This window comes from Meleagris gallopavo, chromosome 1 (genome assembly GCF_000146605.3).
Source record: "Meleagris gallopavo isolate NT-WF06-2002-E0010 breed Aviagen turkey brand Nicholas breeding stock chromosome 1, Turkey_5.1, whole genome shotgun sequence".
In the NCBI taxonomy this organism is placed as follows: Eukaryota; Metazoa; Chordata; class Aves; order Galliformes; family Phasianidae; genus Meleagris; species Meleagris gallopavo.
In genome coordinates this window covers 142,017,431-142,027,683 of record NC_015011.2, presented here as the reverse complement: position 1 = coordinate 142,027,683, position 10,253 = coordinate 142,017,431, and positions in this window count along the sequence as shown.

Sequence of the window (10,253 nt, the reverse complement as noted above, 5' to 3'; positions counted from 1 at the left end):
TTTTCTTTTTCATTTTCTTTTTCTTTTTCTTTTTCTTCTTCTTTACTCCATTCCATCTTGTATCTTATTGTTATGATTGTTTAATTGCAAAGGGGTGTGATATGGCAGAAGATAAATTGGAGAGTTAAGGCAAATATAGTGCTCTCTTGAATTCCATTTGTATCAGAAGAGAAATCTTTATAATAGAGATGATGTTCTGAGATAGCTCAGGATGCTTTTTCCCACATGTTAAAGTTAGAAGAAGAGAGGAGTAAAGTGAATGGATCATGACCTCTCCTCTGCAGGGTGCTGACTATGTGAAATTAGAAGTGTCCCCTTGTTGGCTAATTCTTGAAGTGACTGTGGTTGCTCAGAACAAAGCAAAATAGGTCAGGGCACTGGTGACATTGAAGTAGAATTTTGATTGACTACTCCATGACCTTTGGGCTCCAACATAGCCCAGGGTCAATTCTTGATACTCAAATCCAACTTTGACTAGTTCCATCTTTTGCCATATACCTAAAGCAAGGTTGCTCTGCTAAGATAACATTTTCATTAATAGACATACCAAAGGGACATATTTGCCAAAGCCAGGGGCAGCGAACTTACCTGCCTTTTTCATGTTCTTTACTAATCTGTATTTATGTAGTCAGTGCAGGAAAATCTCTGGAGACATACAGACTCATTTGCAGGAAAACCACGCCAGCAGCACTGTATGATTAGTAACTTTCCATCTCAAATCAGAACATTTTAAAGAAATATAGATGGAAATGTGTTAACAAAAACAAACAAACAAAAAAAATGTACTTACTGAGAGATTGGAATAATGCCAAATTTAAACACGATATAGGCTAGTTAATGCTGGACTTGTTTATTATTTTTTCTATTATTTTTAACAGCCTATTTTATATGCTAGAACCCTATAGTTCTCATGATGAATGATAATCCCTGATCCTGTAAAACTTTAAAACTAATTTCAACTATTACTCAGTGAAAAAAGTAGAAGAAATTAAATAGAAACAGGTAGACTGCAACAGGTCAGATCAGAATTAAAAAAAAAAAAAGAAGAGCAGTCTATATTTTTTTTTCAAAACCTTCAGTGGTCCTCCCCAAAAGCAGGAATAGTTTATAAGTACCTGCCTTTTGTAGTGAATCTGTATTTCTGTGCACAAGACCATTCAGAAAACTGAAGATCAAGAAAAAAAAATGTTTCCTGTTTCTGTAGTGTAAATGTGTGTAAGTGAGCTACAGATATGTCCTTGACAGTGCTATAGGTATACAGCATCCTTAGAAGGTTATTTAGATGAGATGGTAGCACTACACCACTACTGGTCCCAGAGTTTGATTATCTGCTAACTTAAGTACTCTCATGCTATGCTTCACTGTTTATGTCAAGAACATACCAACAACAGTCTAGAGGACTGCCAAGTCATAGAAGATCTAAGCCTTCGGAATACACTATTCATAAAGAAAGACTTATCCAGGAAGTAGTAAAATTAAATTGCTTTAAAGCCAGTTGCTAAATTCTGCTCTCCACAAGAAAGCATAGTTTAGTTATAACCAGTTATGAGTTTTTGATCCAGTAAAGATCAAGTGGTTGATTCCTAATATATCTCCATAAAGCGATTTCTCTAAACATCATGAACCTTTGCACAATATCTGGAACATGCTGTGAATTTTGCTCTTATAACTCCTATTTCTTCTTCTGTTATTTCTTTCACTATCAAAACATCAGCTTACTTTTCAGCTCTGTATTAAGTCAGCCTGTGGTTAATCTTAAAATCTAATAACTTATTTTTCCTTTCCCTTAAATTACAAAGAAAGGAGCAGCAATTTAAAAACATGCTATGTGAGGGAACAAGTCTACGTGAATATGTTAGAAATACAATCTCTTGTATTCTGCATGTGTCTCAGAGGAGCAAGACTGATCATTTTCAGTCAATAATGACCTTGTTTGAGTGACCCTTAAGACAAACTGCTGCGTTATTCAGAGCACCAGATTTCCATTCCTTCATCACTTCTTTTTTATTAACACTTCACAGCAAAAAGTGTCTAAAAGCTGCCTGTGAACGTCTCAGTGCAATAGATCCATAAAATCAGGACACCTGCAGGTGACATCACATCAGAGGAAACAGCTCATGCAGCACTCCCCCGGTAGCACTTTGGTTCCCGCCTGAGGACAAACAGAAAGTGATACGTTCCTGAAACCTTAGCAACAGTACACGGCATGTAACAGCAACCAGGAAGCAGACTAAATGGTAGTTAGAATAGATGGTTTCTGTGGGCCTGACTGCACTGTTAGTCTCAGGGTAAGGGGTAAGGATCTGGCCTCCTGTTGCTGTGACTGGTGAAACACATGTGTGTGGCTGGAGCAGTGTGCAAATGGTTTGTGTTGCAAGTGACATTTCAACAGAGGCATGAAGTTCAGGGAATAAATTTGCAGGCTTTTTTTGCTTTTTTGTGTGGTTGTTTTTTGTTTGTTTGTTTGTTTGTTTTTAATTTGAGATTGATACAAAGATAAGAAAGAAGTGGAAAAAGAATATACTACATAGTTTAGGATAAAAAATTCTAACCTTTTATGTCTGGAAGCTCTTTTAAGGGGACACAGTCTGGTGTCATACTGCATTAGGTAGGATAATTGGTAAAAACACTCTGAAAGTTTTTCATAAAACTGCCTCATCCATATACAAGTAATATACTCTGTTAGTCAGTGTCACCTGACCTTGTTATGTCTTATTCATTCCTAATTAGAAATGAGACTTCCAGATGTGAAAGGTCATTACACTAGTTTCTATGACACCCGTCATAGCACATTTGTGTCACCTAGATTTTTATTAGAAATGCACTGAACAAGCCCAGCTCTCTCCACCATATGTTTATTGCCATGTTCAAAGACCCACAGGTAAAAATAATATTTTGTCTACCCAGATGGCTATTGCCACGTTCGGGTTTTTTTTACTTCCATTGTGCTAATTGGTACACACTAATGCCAGCATACAGAGATATCATTTTCTGGTAATAACACTGATAGCAATTCCCCTGTAAACTGGAAAATTTTAGGACTTCCCTAGGCAAAAGCAAACACGAATTATTTTTAAATACTAATTTTTTGAGGGTACCTTTACTTAGGAGTGAAAGTTGTTGGGTATTTTTTTCCTTTTCTTCTTATAGCTTTCTAAAAAGTCATTTCATGAATGTTTACTGAAATGCTTATGGTAGAAATAAATTATAACAATAAGTAAAAAAAAAAGCTCTTAAAATGAAAAATTGTATTTCAAGTTATATGAAGCGTGTAGCAGTCATCATATTTTTTATTTGCTGTTATGGAAGACTCCTGATACTGTATTTAGTCTGAATATTTTCTTATTTGGCAGCTGATACCTTTAAAACCAAATGCACGGTATAAATCCAGGATAACAGAATCTGGCTCAAAATGGATACCACCGAAATTGAGTGATTATACTTTTGTCTCAAACTCACTTGAGTACCAAAAAAATTCAGCGCCTTTCATAGTCCTCAGAAATGTTTCTGTAATGGCTTCATCAGTCTCCAATAATGACATGTGTAAGTAACATTATTTGTTAGTTTGGAAGGAAAGATCTGTGATCCAAAACATGCTTCCAACAAGCACCAGTACACACTGGCATGTCAGCAAATTACTTATCCAATGTTAATACAAGGGCATTTTATTGCCTACATACTAGATTTAGGTTTTCCCTTTTCCCTGAAGACTAAGATAGACTCAGAGGTCTCTAAAGATTGCCACGTATCTCGCTGTTTTTCTCAGAGTACAAGTATTTGATTTGTGACTGAATAAATACATCTGCTACATTTTCTTGGGATTTCAACATGCAATAAAAGAATTTTACATGTTAATCTTTCCTATAGTACAGCAGAGAATTTAAGACACCCAAGGTCTTGCTGGAAAAAGTGTATGTGTTATATATATTTTATGTATGTTTGGTAGCAGAAGTCTCAGTAGACTGATGATGTTTCATTCCGACAGCTTGTTCACAGCTTCTATCCCTAATAGTTTAGCAAGCTCTGCTGAGGATAGAAAAAATGGAATATTGGCACGTTCATAGATTAGTCAAATCTGAACAGGTTTTCCCTAGGATCACCACAAACATTCTTCTAATCTCTTCCAAATTTTAGACATCCACAAATGATAAAAGTCTACTTAAAACTACCTTGAGAGTTCTTTTTCTTTTTTGAAAACCTAGAAATATAATCTGGGTTTGGTTTTGGTTTTTAACTAAATGTTTAAATCACTTGCTTTTCCTATTATTTTTTTGGCATATCTTCTAAGACAGTCAACAGATGTAGGGTAGATAACAAATCTACCAGGAAACAGGTTCACAGGCTATTTGTTCTCTAGCCCATAGAACGTGATGGTACAGTATAGCTCCTGTTATAAGGACTAAAATATTTTCCACCCCAAAGAGACTGGCCTTTTCAAGGTGCCTTTGGGAAAGCATTGATCCTCAGACGGTTTCAGATATTGTCTGTATTACTCTGAGTGATACAAGTGCAACTAGGCATATAGGTAGTTTGGGGCCCTCTGTCCAGACCATGCTGTGGCCAGGCTTAGTCTGCAGCAGAACTGTGAGGCTCTGTCAGAGCCCTCCCTTGGAGTGGGCCAGGGTGACGTGCTCAGAAGACCTCATCTTCCGGGCATCCAGACCACCTTCACAATCTCATGCCTAGGTTTCTTTAAAAAACTGGAAGCTCTCCTAGGATCAGAAACAGAGATATCAAGTAAAGGTAAATGTTTATGATATTGATGGTTGAAGATTTGTCAAAGAAAATGTTATTCTTGATTTTTTTCAAATCAGTGTACAGTACAATCAATTAAGAGCATTTATGTGAGTCAGCAATCACATAAACCCATGTAATTTAAGGAGAAAAGATGGGATAAATTTTATTGTTTAAAAACAAAACAAGCTGTGATGGTAAAGCAGAGATTCTCTGATGTTGTAAATTATTTTCCTACACAATTGTATATTGAAAACTAAAATGAAATTTTAGAATAGAAAACTTCAGCTATTGTTTTTATTATTAGCAACAGGCATTACCCATCCTAAGTCCTTCTCTCTGGTATGGAATATCTCAGTCTAGGTGAGCTGGTATGGTTGTCCATTATTTGCTCTCTGTAGATCCAGCCTACAAGAAACACTAGACACAGAGACTTAAAATCAGCACAGATGAAATTTAGTCTTGAGCGAAAAATTTAAATGAATAGAGTTCGATCTGGAACATGGTCAAAATACTGGATCCAAAAGTACTAGGAAAGTGAGATCCCTGTGTTGGCAAATCTGTGACTTGAGGAATCAGTGGAATTTATTTTAGAACAAGTTTAATAGCCTCGAAGTTACTGCGTTCTATATAAACTGCACATTTGTACATCTGCTCACAAACTTGGAGGCAGAGGCAGCAGTCACTGATTTTCCCACAAAATCATCCTAGTCACCTTCCACCTTGCCAGAAGCATTATAGTAACAGGGAGAGACTGGGCATCTCAAACAGCATAACCTTTATAGTCTGCTAATTTTGCATAGAACAAAGGTGAATCATAGATGGAAACCTTAAGGCTTCCAGAAATTGGCACTGTAATTTGTACTCTTTCCTTTCTCAGGCTCCTTGCCCTTAGAAAATATTTGTTTTCTATGAATAGAAGAGTGAATGGGTCTCATTGCCCAAGAAACATGGGAAGGTACAGAACAACACAAGGCAAGATTTTCTAATTCAGTCCTGGTGAATGAATATTCCAGGGATTTTCCTTTGGATTCTTGAAGAAACTCTTGGAAAGCTCCATCTAGAACTCATTCAGAATCCCATTTCCTATTTTTACATTTTTTCAGAAGCAAGTTCTACAGTGATGGAAATGCTGGTATGTAAGGTAATTAAAACCTTTCTGCTTTCCATAGGAGCAACAAGTATTGCAAAGTACTTAGTAAGAGTGAAAAAGAAGGTATTTAATGTTATGAGATACATCACTCTTTGTGGGCTTTTCATTATTAATAGTTATTAATTGTTATAAACGATCACGTTTTAACTCCAGCTCTAAAAGAAAATAAATTTCACAATTTGCTTTATAATACTTATCTGTGCCCTAAAAGTGATTTCTAATGCTTCTTAATCCTTTCTGATTGAGTCTCTACCAACTTGAAGTAGTATTGATTGAAATGCATTATAAGAGAATTAGTATGTTCAGCTGCTCTGCAAACTGACTTTGAAAACATTAGCATATGACATACCACACCTTCTCTCATTCAAGATTTAGCAAAGTGCCAGCTTATCAACATGAGGTGGCTAACTCATTGTGTGATATCTGGCATAACTGCAGATGGAGGACATTAGAGTCTTCTTGGCAAACAGCTGAGCACATTGAATATAGATGTTATTAAAGGAATGTTGATTGGAAGCAACATATGTTGTAAAAACTTGGCAAGCATTTCACCTTATTTTCATTTCTGGTTACAAGCCACCCAGTAGCTAGAGTAATCACAGGGTTTTGTCCAAGTTTAACTACTGTAAGATAAGAAGGAGGGTGGTAAGAAGTAGATTTCTCCTATCACTGCAGCAATACTATTTAAGCTTTCTCTGTAAACAGACTTATTGGACATACAGGATAGTTTTAGGATAAGTAGGTCACTAGCATTCAACAGTATTTCTATTCCAAGGGATCTTTATTATTACTATTATAAAATGAGATAAAGAAACCATATTTTGATGGCAGGCACCCACACTAGTTCCAAGTGAAGTTTAGCTATTGATTCAAAAAAAAAGCTTGCTGTGTTTGTCCATTTTTCTCAACTCCAATGTACAACAGTTCCATTAGTTTGTTGGAATCTGAGGGTGATCATGGAAGCAAACAACAGACACATTTCTAATGGTGGGCAAAGCCTCCTACTGCCATCCACATAAAATAGAAAGAAAATCCAAGTTAACATGCTCAAGCATTAGGATATTAAAATATCCATAAAGAATTAAAGCCTAGTTAATTTTTAGATATTGTCCCATGGATATATATATTTCCCTTCTTTTGTGTTAGAAACTGATTATAGATATCCTTTGTTGAAATTATCTGCAATCATCTGAATTTGAAATTAGGAGCTTTTGAGCTGAAACACTGATAACTGAAAGATTCCCTGTACTTACTTAGTATTTTGTCTTCTTAGCTTCAAATATTGCTTCAAATAATTGTCAGGTATTTCTGCACAGTGGTGGAATGCTGCAAAACTGGGGCCAAGATACAAAGTAACAATATCTACTGACACGCTATGCGGTTGATTATTCCCAATATGCCAATAAATAAGCCAGTTGTATGAGATTTTATTTAAGATCTTGCTAAATATTAATTTAAACAAATTTACTGATAAATTTCTACCTCGTTTAAGTAATAAGTGGACTTCACTTTTCTTTATGCGTTTAAATTAGGTGATATACGTTTATCTCTGCAAATAGATTTCACTGCCAATGCACGTTTTGTGAAAACCTATGAGCAAGTACTAAAAACAGGATTCTAAAGAGGCTGTGGCATTCTTAATTAGTTTTATAGACTGAATCCAATTATTCTTTATTGGAAGCCATGCTGTGTAATTCCAGTGCTTACTATTGGTGCAGAGCTAACTTCACTGCTGCAAAAGAGAAACCATTTTTACAAGGTTATCAAACTATTCTTTATGGAACATGAAAACTGTCTGCATGAATGTCATGTGTGTCATATTTGCCATTTTGACAAAACAGCCTGGGACCTCTAGGACTAAAAACTATAAACTGTTACAGTTCGAAGAAAAGTGCCAAGTCTATAACATTGAGGACAGCAATGCCCAATATCTCATGCAGACCAACACACAGCATCTGCAGTAACTCACACTCTCTGGCAAGTTACCTTCTCAGCTGCTCAAAGCAGCATTTTGTTGGCTCTTGACACCTACTCCAGTTTTAATCCCAAGTGATCTTCCATTCAGGAGAGTGCCTGATACTTCGATACTTCGTGGGCAATATTGGTGGTAGGTGGATAGTTGGACTAGATGATCTTAGAGGTCTTTTCCATCCTTAATGATTCTGTGATAGCCAGCAATGGAGATTGAAGCACAGAATTCCAAAGCTAGCAGTACAGGTCACTGCTCCTTGGAGAAAGACGCACTGTGGAAGGAAGCTGAGGATCACTATTGATTCTTGTCATCTGCAGAGTAACATAGTGGCTTACACAAATGTTTTCAATTCTGAAAAGTATAATTCTATAAAGTATGATTGCATGTAATTTAACTGAGATCTGATCATCTTCTTGTCCCTAGATAGTGAGAATTCAATCTTTTGCTATTCAAATACTAATTAAAAAAAGTCTTCTACTGATCCTAATGATAATAATTTCACTATATCTCTTTTCTTTACAGGACAGAACATCTTAACATTTAATTACTGTTAGCAAGACCTTTATGGGAAGAATAGAAAATTTCACTACTGTAATAGCATTAGCATAGTAAATGTAATTGCCAGGTGGCCCTCTTAGCATTACTGTTTCCAACTGAAGCCTATTCAGCTTCTTCCTTTTTGTCATTTAACCATCATTAAATATAGAAAATCATTTCTTTTACTCCTTTCTGTGGCAGACTTGCAGCAGAGGTAGAGTAAGTAGCTAATTCACTTTATTTGATCAATAGAAATTTGATCTGACTGCATTCTGATTTGGAATGGTCTGAAATATGAGTTAAATTGAAGTCAAAATAACCACAGAAGTAGTTACTTCTAAGTGAAGTAAATAAATCAGAAACGATTCCATTTTTCTTCCTTTCAGGATGGTCATGTGCAAGAATTTGCTCACAAAAGGCTCGGGTTTACTATTGCTTTAAATTTCAAACACTGCTTACACTTCAGAAGGGAATCCTTAACAAACATAAGGAAACAAACTTTTAAAAGCCATTCTTAATTTCATAAAATATGACGAAAATTGGTAAAATACAAGCCCCTTTTATTGAATGAACATACTTCAGTCTTTCAGTATGTATTAGTGAGTTTCACTGCTTCTCTAGTTAAAATAGTAAAAATAAGATGAGAAATTGTTTTCATAAAAACAGCAGGTAATATTCCCCATGCTGCAAAGCTGTCAAAAAGCTTCTGACACTTGTAAGAAGTGAACAAAACATTGATATCACCAAGCTTCATCACAAGAGGTTACTTTTTATTTGCACTGATAATTAGGATTAACATCTAACCATTGTTTTGCAGTGTTTTAATTAGCAGTTCTGCCAAGGTTAAGACATAAAGAATGTGATCTTGCCATGCATAGCTGCCTTGCTATTACTTTTCTCAGTCTCAATTGCTTTGTTGAAAAATAATATATAAGTTCCTTTAGCCCCGTGATACAAGCATAGCAACTCACGTTTTCAGGTGCACAGCCCACGCTTGGTTTAGAGCAAGGAAATACACACGTCTTTTTTGTACCTGATTTGGTTTGCACATTATAGTGATCCTTAAGGAAGCAATGAATGCTTTGCTTTGAGGAGATGCTAGCTTTAGAGCAGAAGGTCATGCTTGTATCAAGGAAGCACTCAAATAGTTCGAAGAGATAATGTACCAGCCTGCAAAAGCACTGCATGCATAGACAAAAGGTCTTGGCTTTTGTGTCACAAAAAGAAAGCCAAAACAGTACAATACTTGGTATAACTTGATAATAAAAAAGATCCCTTTTTTCCCCTAGTCTTAAGGATTGTTATTTAAGCTCATTTTAGTTTATACATTTTACAAAGAACAACTTTTTTTCTTCAGCAATTCTCTACAATGTTATCATATGTACCTTTGCACTTTGGAAAAGTTATTCTTCATGGAAATGTATGTATTTGATTCTGCAGAGGAGACAAGCCCATTATTTTTTCCTCTCTTTTTTACTTTAAGATCTTTCAGATGTGTCATTTTGAAAAAAAACATGACAAAGACTTTGGTGGTTAAAACAAATTACATTAATTATAGCATATGTTCTATTATTTTAAAATATAGAGATGAAGATTGCCATGAAAACACTGATTCTCTTTATGTGAGGAATATTAAACTGTTATTATACATGTCATGCTATTAAGACATCACCAAGTTGTTTCCCTCTATATGCCCTGGTGGCTGCAGTTCATTCAGGCACTCATGAACACCAGCTGAACCAGCTAGGGCTGGTATCTCAGCCTTTGTATGGATGTCATAGTGGCAAAACACAACATCACCATCGACACCAGCCTTGGTGGAAGGAGATAAAGAAAGCGACTACCCTAAACTTAGTA